Raw genomic sequence first — 12,683 nt, forward strand, 5'->3', positions numbered from 1 at the left:
AATCCTGAATAGGAACAGGCAATTCTCCCCTATCCAAAGCTGCAATACGCCCGTTACAACACTTGTCATAACACTTAGGGCTCCAGGACTTAATTTCATTGGTAGACCAATCCAGTACAGGATTGTGCAATTTTAACCAGGGTAACCCCAATATTACTGGAGAAGGCAAATTATCCAATACCACCAAATCCAAATTCTCTTGATGAATACCATTAATAGTGAGGGGAAATTCACAGACCTTGTGAGTAACACTCTTCAAGGGAGAGCCATCGACAGAAACCACAGCAATAGGGGATGACAAAGGTTTAGGTTCTAATCTAAGTTTTTCCAAGAATACCCCATCAATCACATTCAGAGTAGAACCACAATCCACAAATACCCGAAATTCAATTAATTCATCCTGAGCAGCAGTAGTGGCAGATAGGAATACTCCCTTAGAATTTAAACAGGCAATACGGGCATGACTGACCATTTTTTTTTTCTTTCTTCATACGAAGCACACAGCTTTTAATAAAATTACCAGAATTTCCGCAATAGAAACACAAGCCTTCAGAAAGTCGGTGGTCTTTTTCCTGAGAGCGGGGTGCCATCGCCCCAATTTCCATTGGCTCTCCATTGTCAGCACAGAACCTCTCAGGACTCGAAGCTGACATAGCAGAGGATTTGCTCTCATTAACCCTTTCACACAGTCTCCTGTCCACCCGTATAGCTAATTGCATTGCCTCCTGCAAGTTTCCAGGTGTGGGGTAAACAATCAGTAAATCCTTTACCCTTTCACATAGCCCTGCAAGAAACAAGCTTTTCAAAGCAGAATCGTTCCACCCCACCTGGGCAGACCACCGACGGAAGTGAGAACAATATTTTTCCACATTACCTGATCCCTGCCTCAAACGTCTTAATTCAGACTCAGCAGATGAGACACGGTCAGGATCATCGTACAACAAACCTAAAGCAGAAAAAAAACTATCCACTGATCTAAAGCACGGATCACTAGGTTGGAGAGAGAAGGCCCATCCCTGAGGATCTTTGCGCAAAAGTGACATTATGAACCCTATGCGCTGTGATTCATCACCAGAGGATCCGGGTCTCAAACGAAAATATAATAGACAAGCATTTTTAAAAGAAAAAAAATCTTGTTGTTCGCCAAAAAATAGATCAGGCAGACGTACCTTAGGTTCAACAAAATGCGCTCCAGAACAGCTACTCACGTGTTGTTGGAGCTTGGTCACCTCCAGAGAGAGTCCCTGCAAGTGTTGAGCCAAATCTTGCACCGAGACCATGATGGAAAACTGGAGGTCTTTCCTTAGAGAAAATTTTTTTTTTTTTTTTTTTTTTTACTTGGCTGGACTTACTGTTATGATCTGCTTAAGAGACTAAGGAAAGGCAGGAGATCTGTCCCTACAATAGAACTAAACTAGATCCCTACGATGTAACGGGGAACCTGATCCTGCGATCAGACCCGCTAAAGTCCTCGGCTAGTCTGAACGCAGACCTATAGGTGTGGGGGAGGGATCCCTACAAGATCTAAGGACTGGGATTAGTTGGACACCTCCTAGCAGAAATAGAAGCAGTCAAAGGCAAACACACAACAAAAAGCATAGAGGTCAGAAGACCTAGCAAAACTAACAGAGAACGGTAACAGAGCACCAAGCTAGCTCAACAGTAGTAAATACAAATGAAGTCCAGCAAAGCCAGGAGGGCGGAGCCGGATTAAATAGGCAAAATGGTCATGTGACCAGCAAACTAAAAAAAACCTAACAGGAGAGTTGTAACAGAGCTTCTGTGTATAATGTCACTGGTGATCACTGTATTACCTGTTCACTATACACTGTATACAGAGCTCCTGTGTATAATGTCACTGGTGATCACTGTATTATCTGTACACTATACACTATATACAGAGCTCCTGTGTATAATGTTAATGGTGATCACTGTATTACCTGTACACTGACACTATATACAGAGCTCCTGTGTATAATGTCACTGGTGATTACTGTATTACCTGTACACTATATACAGAGCTCCTGTGTATAATGTCACTGGTGATCCCTGTATTACCTGTACACTGACACTATATACAGAGCTCCTGTGTATAATGTCACTGGTGATCACTGTATTACCTGTACACTGACACTATATACAGAGCTCCTGTGTATAATGTCACTGGTGGTCACTGTATTACCTGTACACTATACACTATATACTATATACAGTGCTCCTGTGTATAATGTCACTGGTGATCACTGTATTACCTGTACACTATACACTATATACAGAGCTCCTGTGTATAATGTCACTGGTGATCACTGTATTACCTGTACACTGACACTATATACAGAGCTCCTGTGTATAGTGTCACTGATGATCCCTGTATTACCTGTACACTATACACTATATACAGAGCTCCTGTGTATAATGTCACTGGTGATCACTGTATTACCTGTACACTATACACTATATACAGAGCTCCTGTGTATGATGTCACTGGTGATTGCGGCATTACCTGTACACTATACACTATATACAGAGCTCCTGTGTATAATGTCACTGGTGATCACTGTATTACTTGTACACTATACACTATATACAGAGCTCCTGTGTATGATGTCACTGGTGATCGCGGCATTACCTGTACACTATACACTATATACAGCGCTCCTGTGTATGTCACAGGTGGTCCCTGTATTACCTGTACACTATACACTATATACAGAGCTCCTGTGTATTATGTCACTGGTGATCACTGTATTACCTGTACACTATATACAGAGCTCCTGTGTATAATGTCACTGGTGATCACTGTATTATCTGTACATTATACACTATATACAGAGCTCTTGTGTATAATGTCACTGGTGATCACTGTTTTACCTATAACCTATACACTATATACAGAGCTCCTGTGTATAATGTCACCGGTGATCCCTGTATTACCTGTACACTATACACTATATACAGAGCTCCTGTGTATAATGTCACCGGTGATCCCTGTATTACCTGTACACTATACACTATATACAGAGCTTCTGTGTATGTCACTGGTGATCCCTGTATTACCTGTACACTATACACTATATACAGAGCTCCTGTGTATAATGTCACTGGTGATCACTGTATTACCTGTACACTATACACTATATAAAGAGCTCCTGTGTATAATGTTACTGGTGATCACTGTATTACCTGTACACTGACACTATATACAGAGCTCCTGTGTATAATGTCACTGGTGATCACTGTATTACTTGTACACTGACACTATATACAGAGCTCCTGTGTATGATGTCACTGGTGATCACTGTATTATCTGTACACTATACACTATATACAGAGCTCCTGTGTATAATGTCACTGGTGATCCCTGCATTACCTGTACATTATACACTATATACAGAGCTCTTGTGTATAATGTCACTGGTGATCACTGTACTATCTGTACACTATAGTCTATATACAGAGCTCCTGTGTATAATGTCACTGGTGACCACTGTATTACCTGTACACTATACACTATATACAGAGCTCCTGTGTATAATGTCACCGGTGATCCCTGTATTACCTGTACATTATACAATATATACAGAGCTCTTGTGTATAATGTCACTGGTGATCATTGTATTATCTGTACACTATACTCTATATGCAGTGCTCCTTTGTATAATGTCAACGGTGATCACTGTATTACCTGTACACTACACACTATATACAGAGCTCCTGTGTATAATGTCACTGGTGATCACTGTATTACCTATTCACTGACACTATGTACCGAGCTCCTGTGTATAATGTCACTGGTGATCACTGTATTACCTGTACACTGACACTATATACAGAGCTCCTGTGTATAATGTCACTGGTGATCACTGTATTATCTGTACACTATACACTATATACAGAGCTCCTGTGTATAATGTCAATGGTGATCACTGTATTACCTGTACACTATATACAGAGCACCTGTGTTTAATGTCACTGGTGATCACTGTATTACCTGTACACTATACACTATATACAGAGCTCCTGTGTATAATGTTAATGGTGATCACTGTATTACCTGTACACTGACACTATATACAGAGCTCCTATGTATAATGTCACTGGTGATTACTGTATTACCTGTACACTATATACAGAGCTCCTGTGTATAATGTCACTGGTGATCCCTGTATTACCTGTACACTGACACTATATACAGAGCTCCTGTGTATAATGTCACTGGTGATCACTGTATTACCTGTACACTGACACTATATACAGAGCTCCTGTGTATAATGTCACTGGTGATCACTGTATTACTTGTACACTATACACTATATACAGAGCTCCTGTGTATGATGTCACTGGTGATCGCGGCATTACCTGTACACTATACACTATATACAGCGCTCCTGTGTATGTCACAGGTGGTCCCTGTATTACCTGTACACTATACACTATATACAGAGCTCCTGTGTATTATGTCACTGGTGATCACTGTATTACCTGTACACTATATACAGAGCTCCTGTGTATAATGTCACTGGTGATCACTGTATTATCTGTACATTATACACTATATACAGAGCTCTTGTGTATAATGTCACTGGTGATCACTGTTTTACCTATAACCTATACACTATATACAGAGCTCCTGTGTATAATGTCACCGGTGATCCCTGTATTACCTGTACACTATACACTATATACAGAGCTCCTGTGTATAATGTCACCGGTGATCCCTGTATTACCTGTACACTATACACTATATACAGAGCTTCTGTGTATGTCACTGGTGATCCCTGTATTACCTGTACACTATACACTATATACAGAGCTCCTGTGTATAATGTCACTGGTGATCACTGTATTACCTGTACACTATACACTATATAAAGAGCTCCTGTGTATAATGTTACTGGTGATCACTGTATTACCTGTACACTGACACTATATACAGAGCTCCTGTGTATAATGTCACTGGTGATCACTGTATTACTTGTACACTGACACTATATACAGAGCTCCTGTGTATGATGTCACTGGTGATCACTGTATTATCTGTACACTATACACTATATACAGAGCTCCTGTGTATAATGTCACTGGTGATCCCTGCATTACCTGTACATTATACACTATATACAGAGCTCTTGTGTATAATGTCACTGGTGATCACTGTACTATCTGTACACTATAGTCTATATACAGAGCTCCTGTGTATAATGTCACTGGTGACCACTGTATTACCTGTACACTATACACTATATACAGAGCTCCTGTGTATAATGTCACCGGTGATCCCTGTATTACCTGTACATTATACAATATATACAGAGCTCTTGTGTATAATGTCACTGGTGATCATTGTATTATCTGTACACTATACTCTATATGCAGTGCTCCTTTGTATAATGTCAACGGTGATCACTGTATTACCTGTACACTACACACTATATACAGAGCTCCTGTGTATAATGTCACTGGTGATCACTGTATTACCTATTCACTGACACTATGTACCGAGCTCCTGTGTATAATGTCACTGGTGATCACTGTATTACCTGTACACTGACACTATATACAGAGCTCCTGTGTATAATGTCACTGGTGATCACTGTATTATCTGTACACTATACACTATATACAGAGCTCCTGTGTATAATGTCAATGGTGATCACTGTATTACCTGTACACTATATACAGAGCACCTGTGTTTAATGTCACTGGTGATCACTGTATTACCTGTACACTATACACTATATACAGAGCTCCTGTGTATAATGTTAATGGTGATCACTGTATTACCTGTACACTGACACTATATACAGAGCTCCTATGTATAATGTCACTGGTGATTACTGTATTACCTGTACACTATATACAGAGCTCCTGTGTATAATGTCACTGGTGATCCCTGTATTACCTGTACACTGACACTATATACAGAGCTCCTGTGTATAATGTCACTGGTGATCACTGTATTACCTGTACACTGACACTATATACAGAGCTCCTGTGTATAATGTCACTGGTGGTCACTGTATTACCTGTACACTATACACTATATACAGTGCTCCTGTGTATAATGTCACTGGTGATCACTGTATTACCTGTACACTATACACTATATACAGAGCTCCTGTGTATAATGTCACTGGTGACCACTGTATTACCTGTACACTATACACTATATACAGAGCTTCTGTGTATAATGTCACTGGAGATTCCTGTATTACCTGTACATTATATACTATATACAGAGGTTCTGTGTATAATGTCACTGGTGATCACGGTATTACCTGTACACTGACACTATATACAGAGCTCCTGTGTATAATGTCACTGGTGATCACTGTATTACCTGTACACTGACACTATATACAGAGTTCTTGTGTATAATGTCACTAGTGATCTGATCACTGTATTACCTGTACACTATATACAGAGCTCCTGTGTATAATGTCACTGGTGATCACTGTATTACCTGTACACATACACTATACTCTGTATATTATGTGCAGAGCTCCTGTATATAATGGCACTTATGGTAATATTAGTATTGTGTTTTTGTATTAATGATCAGTATTGTAGTAGTCAGTCACTATGTAATGGTAATATGTGGTACGGCCATGGTGTGGCGGTATTTGTTCCTTGTATGTGGTATTATTTGGTCACTATGTGGCCTTAATATGTGGTATGCTCATGATGCGACTGTATTTGTCCCTTGTATGTAGTACTATTCGGTCACTATATGGTGGTAATTTATGGTCTGGTTATGGTGTGGCGGTATTCCTTGTATGTGGCATTATTCGGTCACTATGTGGTTGTAATATGTGGTCTGGTAATGGTGTGGCAGTATTTGTCCCTTGTATGTTGCATTATTCGGTCACTGTGGTGGTAATATGTGGTCTGGTAATGGTGTGGCAGTATTTGTCCCTTTTATGTGGCATTATTCGGTCACTATGTGGTGGTAATATGTGGTCTGGTCATGGTGTGGCAGTATTTGTCCCTTGTATGTGGTATTATTGGTCATTTTTAAAAAATGTATGTGATACATTCCCTTAAAGAAAAATATACTTAAAAAGATTATTGGATATTATAAGAAATGTTTATTAGGTTAGAGTAGAGTAGGGTCCGGCCAGAAGAGTCTCCTTGTCCTGGTAAGGGCTTAAGAAATCCTTTGGCCAAAAAAAAAAAGTTGCTGGCTGCATGTGTGATCTGGTGTTCGATGAGAACTGTTAATGTGTAATTGGTGAGAATGTCGTGCCGAAGTGGAGTTTTTCCAAGAGTGGGTGGTGTGACTGTGGAAGGTTTGAGGATTGGAGGCGGAGCTAGGCTGGAGCCTGGGCGGAGCCTCAAGGGGGCCCGTAAATTTTGCCAGTATGGGGCCCTGAAATTCCTAATGGCAGCCCTGACTGTTGCTGCTGGATACCTGTGCTTCCATCGTTTTATCTGTTGTCGGGAGGATCATGGACTGTGACTACAGACTATACCGGCTGGAGATATGAAGTCTGTGGGCCAACCAAAAGTTGGGAGACAGTGAGTATCGCCTGGTACCAAGGCAGCGGAACTACTGCCCCGGGGAGGGGATCTTGTGCACTGAGACAATTGTATTTTGGACATTTATCTGGAGTCGTTGTAAAACCATAGATGTAAGGAATAAAATATTGCTGCATTGTTACAGGGGTTGTCTGGTACTTTTTTTTAAGTTGCCCAATGTATTCCGCATGTGGGCATAAGTATCTCTGTAATTACCTTGTGTTGCAGATAGTGCCTGTGGGAGGCGCTATCACTGGCCGCTCACAAGCATCACGTGACCCTGCGTGCTGACATTCGCTGACGTCACGACAAGTTCCGGCTGCAGCCGAGGGTCTCCCTCTTCCGCGTTCCATGGTGTCTGCTGGGTTGTGGGTGGGGTTATTCTCCTGCGTCACACCCGGCATCCACCGCACGCTCTGCCTCTCCCCATTCATTGGGAAAGCGCACGATGGATGCTGGGTGTGTCGCGGGGAATAACCCCGCCCACAACCCAGCATCCACCGCGGGGACCCCAGTGCTGAGTCACGTCTAACTTGTCTCCTATATAAAAGGGGAGGAGCTTGAGGCAGATCTCCACCCCTCTACATGGAATCTGATGCGCAGCAACTGTCATCTCCTATATAAAAGGGGAGGAGCTAGAGACAGAGCTCCGCCCCTCTACATGGAATCTGATGCACAGCAACTGTCATCTCCTATATAAAAGGGGAGGAGCTAGAGGCAGAGCTCCGCCCCTCTACATAGAATCATAGCGGAAGCAAATGTAATCTCCTATATAAAAGGGGAGGAAGGGGGCTGGGGAGGCGCAACAGGCAGAGCTCCGTCCCTTTTCCATCTCCACAGAATCTCACCCAACTGACAGTGGTGGACAGTGGTGGCGCATCATGGTCAGTGGCAGAGTTTATTCATTTGAATTAACAGCTTCCATATCTGACATTAATCGTCCACGACATGTGGCTCTGCCTCCACTGTGGAGCTATGGAGGGGAGCTATGGAGGGGAGCTATGGAAGGGAGCTATGGAGGGGAGCTATGGAAGGGAGCTATGGAGGGGAGCTATGGAGGGGAGCTATGGCCCAGAGCTATGCAGGGGAGCTATGGAAGGGAGCTATGGCCCAGAGCTATGGAGGGGAGCTATGGAAGGGAGCTATGGAGGGGAGCTATGGCCCGGAGCTATGGAGGGGAGCTATGGAGGGGAGCTATGGAAGGGAGCTATGGCCCGGAGCTATGGAGGGGAGCTATGGAAGGGAGCTATGGAGGGGAGCTATGGAGGGGAGCTATGGAAGGGAGCTATGGAGGGGAGCTATGGCCCGGAGCTATGGAGGGGAGCTATGGAGGGGAGCTATGGAAGGGAGCTATGGCCCGGAGCTATGGAGGGGAGCTATGGAAGGGAGCTATGGAGGGGAGCTATGGAGGGGAGCTATGGAAGGGAGCTATGGAGGGGAGCTATGGAAGGGAGCTATGGAGGGGAGCTATGGAGGGGAGCTATGGAAGGGAGCTATGGAAGGGAGCTATGGCCCAGAGCTATGCAGGGGAGCTATGGAAGGGAGCTATGGCCCAGAGCTATGCAGGGGAGCTATGGAGAGGAGCTATGGAGGGGAGCTATGGAAGGGAGCTATGGCCCAGAGCTATGCAGGGGAGCTATGGAGAGGAGCTATGGAGGGGAGCTATGGAGGGGAGCTATGGCCCAGAGCTATGCAGGGGAGCTATGGAGAGGAGCTATGGAGGGGAGCTATGGAGGGGAGCTATGGCCCGGAGCTATGGAGGGGAGCTATGGAGGGGAGCTATGGCCCGGAGCTATGGAGGGGAGCTATGGAAGGGAGCTATGGCCCAGAGCTATGCAGGGGAGCTATGGAGAGGAGCTATGGAGGGGAGCTATGGAAGGGAGCTATGGAGGGGAGCTATGGCCCAGAGCTATGCAGGGGAGCTATGCAGGGGAGCTATGGAGAGGAGCTATGGAGGGGAGCTATGGAGGGGAGCTATGGCCCGGAGCTATGGCCCGGAGCTATGGAGGGGAGCTATGGAGGGGAGCTATGGCCCGGAGCTATGGAGGGGAGCTATGGAAGGGAGCTATGGCCCAGAGCTATGCAGGGGAGCTATGGAGGGGAGCTATGGAGGGGAGCTATGGCCCGGAGCTATGGAGGTGAGCTATGGAGGGGAGCTATGGAGGGGAGCTATGGAGGGGAGCTATGGAGGGGAGCTATGGAGGGGAGCTATGGCCCGGAGCTATGGCCCGGAGCTATGGAGGTGAGCTATGGAGGGGAGCTATGGAGGTGAGCTATGGAGGTGAGCTATGGAGGTGAGCTATGGAGGGGAGCTATGGAGGGGAGCTATGGAGGGGAGCTATGGAGGGGAGCTATGGCCCGGAGCTATGGAGGGGAGCTATGGAGGGGAGCTATGGCCCGGAGCTATAGAGGGGAGCTATGGAGGGGAGCTATGGAGGGGAGCTATGGAGGGGAGCTATGGAAGGGAGTTATGGAGGGGAGTTATGGAGGGGAGTTATGGAGGGGAGCTATGGAGGGGAGCTATGGCCCGGAGCTATGGCCCGGAGCTATGGAGGGGAGCTATGGAGGGAAGCTATGGCCCGGAGCTATGGAGGGGAGCTATGGAAGGGAGCTATGGCCCAGAGCTATGCAGGGGAGCTATGGAGAGGAGCTATGGAGGGGAGCTATGGAAGGGAGCTATGGCCCAGAGCTATGCAGGGGAGCTATGGAGAGGAGCTATGGAGGGGAGCTATGGAGGGGAGCTATGGCCCAGAGCTATGCAGGGGAGCTATGGAGAGGAGCTATGGAGGGGAGCTATGGAGGGGAGCTATGGCCCGGAGCTATGGAGGGGAGCTATGGAGGGGAGCTATGGCCCGGAGCTATGGAGGGGAGCTATGGAAGGGAGCTATGGCCCAGAGCTATGCAGGGGAGCTATGGAGAGGAGCTATGGAGGGGAGCTATGGAAGGGAGCTATGGAGGGGAGCTATGGCCCAGAGCTATGCAGGGGAGCTATGCAGGGGAGCTATGGAGAGGAGCTATGGAGGGGAGCTATGGAGGGGAGCTATGGCCCGGAGCTATGGCCCGGAGCTATGGAGGGGAGCTATGGAGGGGAGCTATGGCCCGGAGCTATGGAGGGGAGCTATGGAAGGGAGCTATGGCCCAGAGCTATGCAGGGGAGCTATGGAGGGGAGCTATGGAGGGGAGCTATGGCCCGGAGCTATGGAGGTGAGCTATGGAGGGGAGCTATGGAGGGGAGCTATGGAGGGGAGCTATGGAGGGGAGCTATGGAGGGGAGCTATGGCCCGGAGCTATGGCCCGGAGCTATGGAGGTGAGCTATGGAGGGGAGCTATGGAGGTGAGCTATGGAGGTGAGCTATGGAGGTGAGCTATGGAGGGGAGCTATGGAGGGGAGCTATGGAGGGGAGCTATGGAGGGGAGCTATGGCCCGGAGCTATGGAGGGGAGCTATGGAGGGGAGCTATGGCCCGGAGCTATAGAGGGGAGCTATGGAGGGGAGCTATGGAGGGGAGCTATGGAAGGGAGTTATGGAGGGGAGTTATGGAGGGGAGTTATGGAGGGGAGCTATTAAGCAGAGTTATGGGGGGAGCTATGGAGGGGAGCTATGGAGCGGAGATATGGAGTGGTGCTATGAAGCAGAGCCCTGGAGTGGTGCTATGAAGCGGAGCCATGGAGTGGTGCTATGGAGCAGAGCTATGGAGTGGTGCTATGGAGCAGAGCTATGGAGTGGTGCTATGAAGTAGAGCCATGGAGTGGTGCTATGAAGCTGAGCCATGGAGTGGTTCTATGGAGCAGAGCTATGGAGTGGTGCTATGGAGCAGAGCTTTGGAGTGGTGCTATGGAGCAGAGCTATGGAGTGGTGCTATGGAGCAGAGCTATGGAGTGGTGCTATGGAGCAGAGCTATGGAGTGGTGCTACGGAGTGGTGCTATGGAGCAGAGCTATAAAGTGGAGCTATGGAGTGGTGCTATGGAGCAGAGGTATGGAATGGTGCTATGGAGAAGAGCTATGGAGTGGTGCTATGAAGCAGAGCCATGGAGTGGTGCTATGAAGCTGAGCCATGGAGCGGAGCTATAATGCGGAGCTATGGAGTGGTGCTATGGAGCAGAGGTATAGAGCGGAGCTATGGAGTGGTGCTATGGAGCAGAGCTATGAAGCAGAGATATGGAGTGGTGCTATGAAGCTGAGCCATGGAGTGGTGCTATGAAGCTGAGCCATGGAGTGGTGCTATGAAGCTGAGCCATGGAGTGGTTCTATGGAGCAGAGCTATGGAGTGGTGCTATGGAGCAGAGCTTTGGAGTGGTGCTATGGAGCAGAGCTATGGAGTGGTGCTATGGAGCAGAGCTATGGAGTGGTGCTATGGAGCAGAGCTATGGAGTGGTGCTATGAAGAAGAGCTATGGAGTGGTGCTATGGAGTGGTGCTATGGAGCAGAGCTATAAAGTGGAGCTATGGAGTGGTGCTATGGAGCAGAGGTATGGAATGGTGCTATGAAGCAGAGCCATGGAGTGGTGCTATGAAGCTGAGCCATGGAGCGGAGCTATAATGCGGAGCTATGGAGTGGTGCTATGGAGCAGAGGTATGGAGTGGTGCTATGGAGAAGAGCTATGGAGTGGTGCTATGGAGTGGAGCTATGGGGTGGTGCTAAGGAGCGGAGCCATGGAGAAAAGCTATGGAGCGGAGCTATGGAGTGGTGCTATGGAGCAGAGCTATGGAGCGCAGCTATGAAGTGGTGCTATGGAGTGGTGCTATGGAGCAGAGCTATAGAGCGGAGCTATGGAGTGGTGCTATGGAGCAGAGCCATGGAGAGGAGCTATGGAGTGGTGCTTTGGAGTGGTGCTATGGAGCAGAGCTATAGAGTGGAGCTATGGAGTGGTGCCATGGAGTGGTGCTATGGAGCGGAGCTATGGAGTGGTGCTATGGAGCAGAGCCATGGAGAGGAGCTATGGAGTGGTGCCATGGAGTGGTGCTATGGAGCAGAGCCATGGAGTGGTGCTATGGAGCAGAGCCATGGAGTGGTGCTATGGAGCAGAGCCATGGAGTGGTGCTATGGAGCGGAGCTATGGAGTGGTGCTATGGAGCAGAGGTATGGAATGGTGCTATGAAGCAGAGCCATGGAGTGGTGCTATGAAGCTGAGCCATGGAGTGGTGCTATGAAGCAGAGCCATGGA

At 47.0% G+C, this 12,683-nt stretch overlaps 1 protein-coding gene across 6 annotated transcripts in view; it reads right to left on the minus strand.

Annotated features, from left to right (window-relative positions):
- LOC141273167 (alpha-2-macroglobulin-like protein 1) overlaps nucleotides 1–12,683 on the minus strand; it is a 607,283-nt gene that overhangs the window by 132,495 nt on the left and 462,105 nt on the right. The window lies entirely within an intron of this gene.

The sequence above is a fragment of the Phyllobates terribilis genome, unplaced genomic scaffold (assembly GCF_046119375.1).
Source record: "Phyllobates terribilis strain yellow unplaced genomic scaffold, ASM4611937v1 Scaffold_5__5_contigs__length_657084704, whole genome shotgun sequence".
Lineage (NCBI taxonomy): Eukaryota > Metazoa > Chordata > Amphibia > Anura > Dendrobatidae > Phyllobates > Phyllobates terribilis.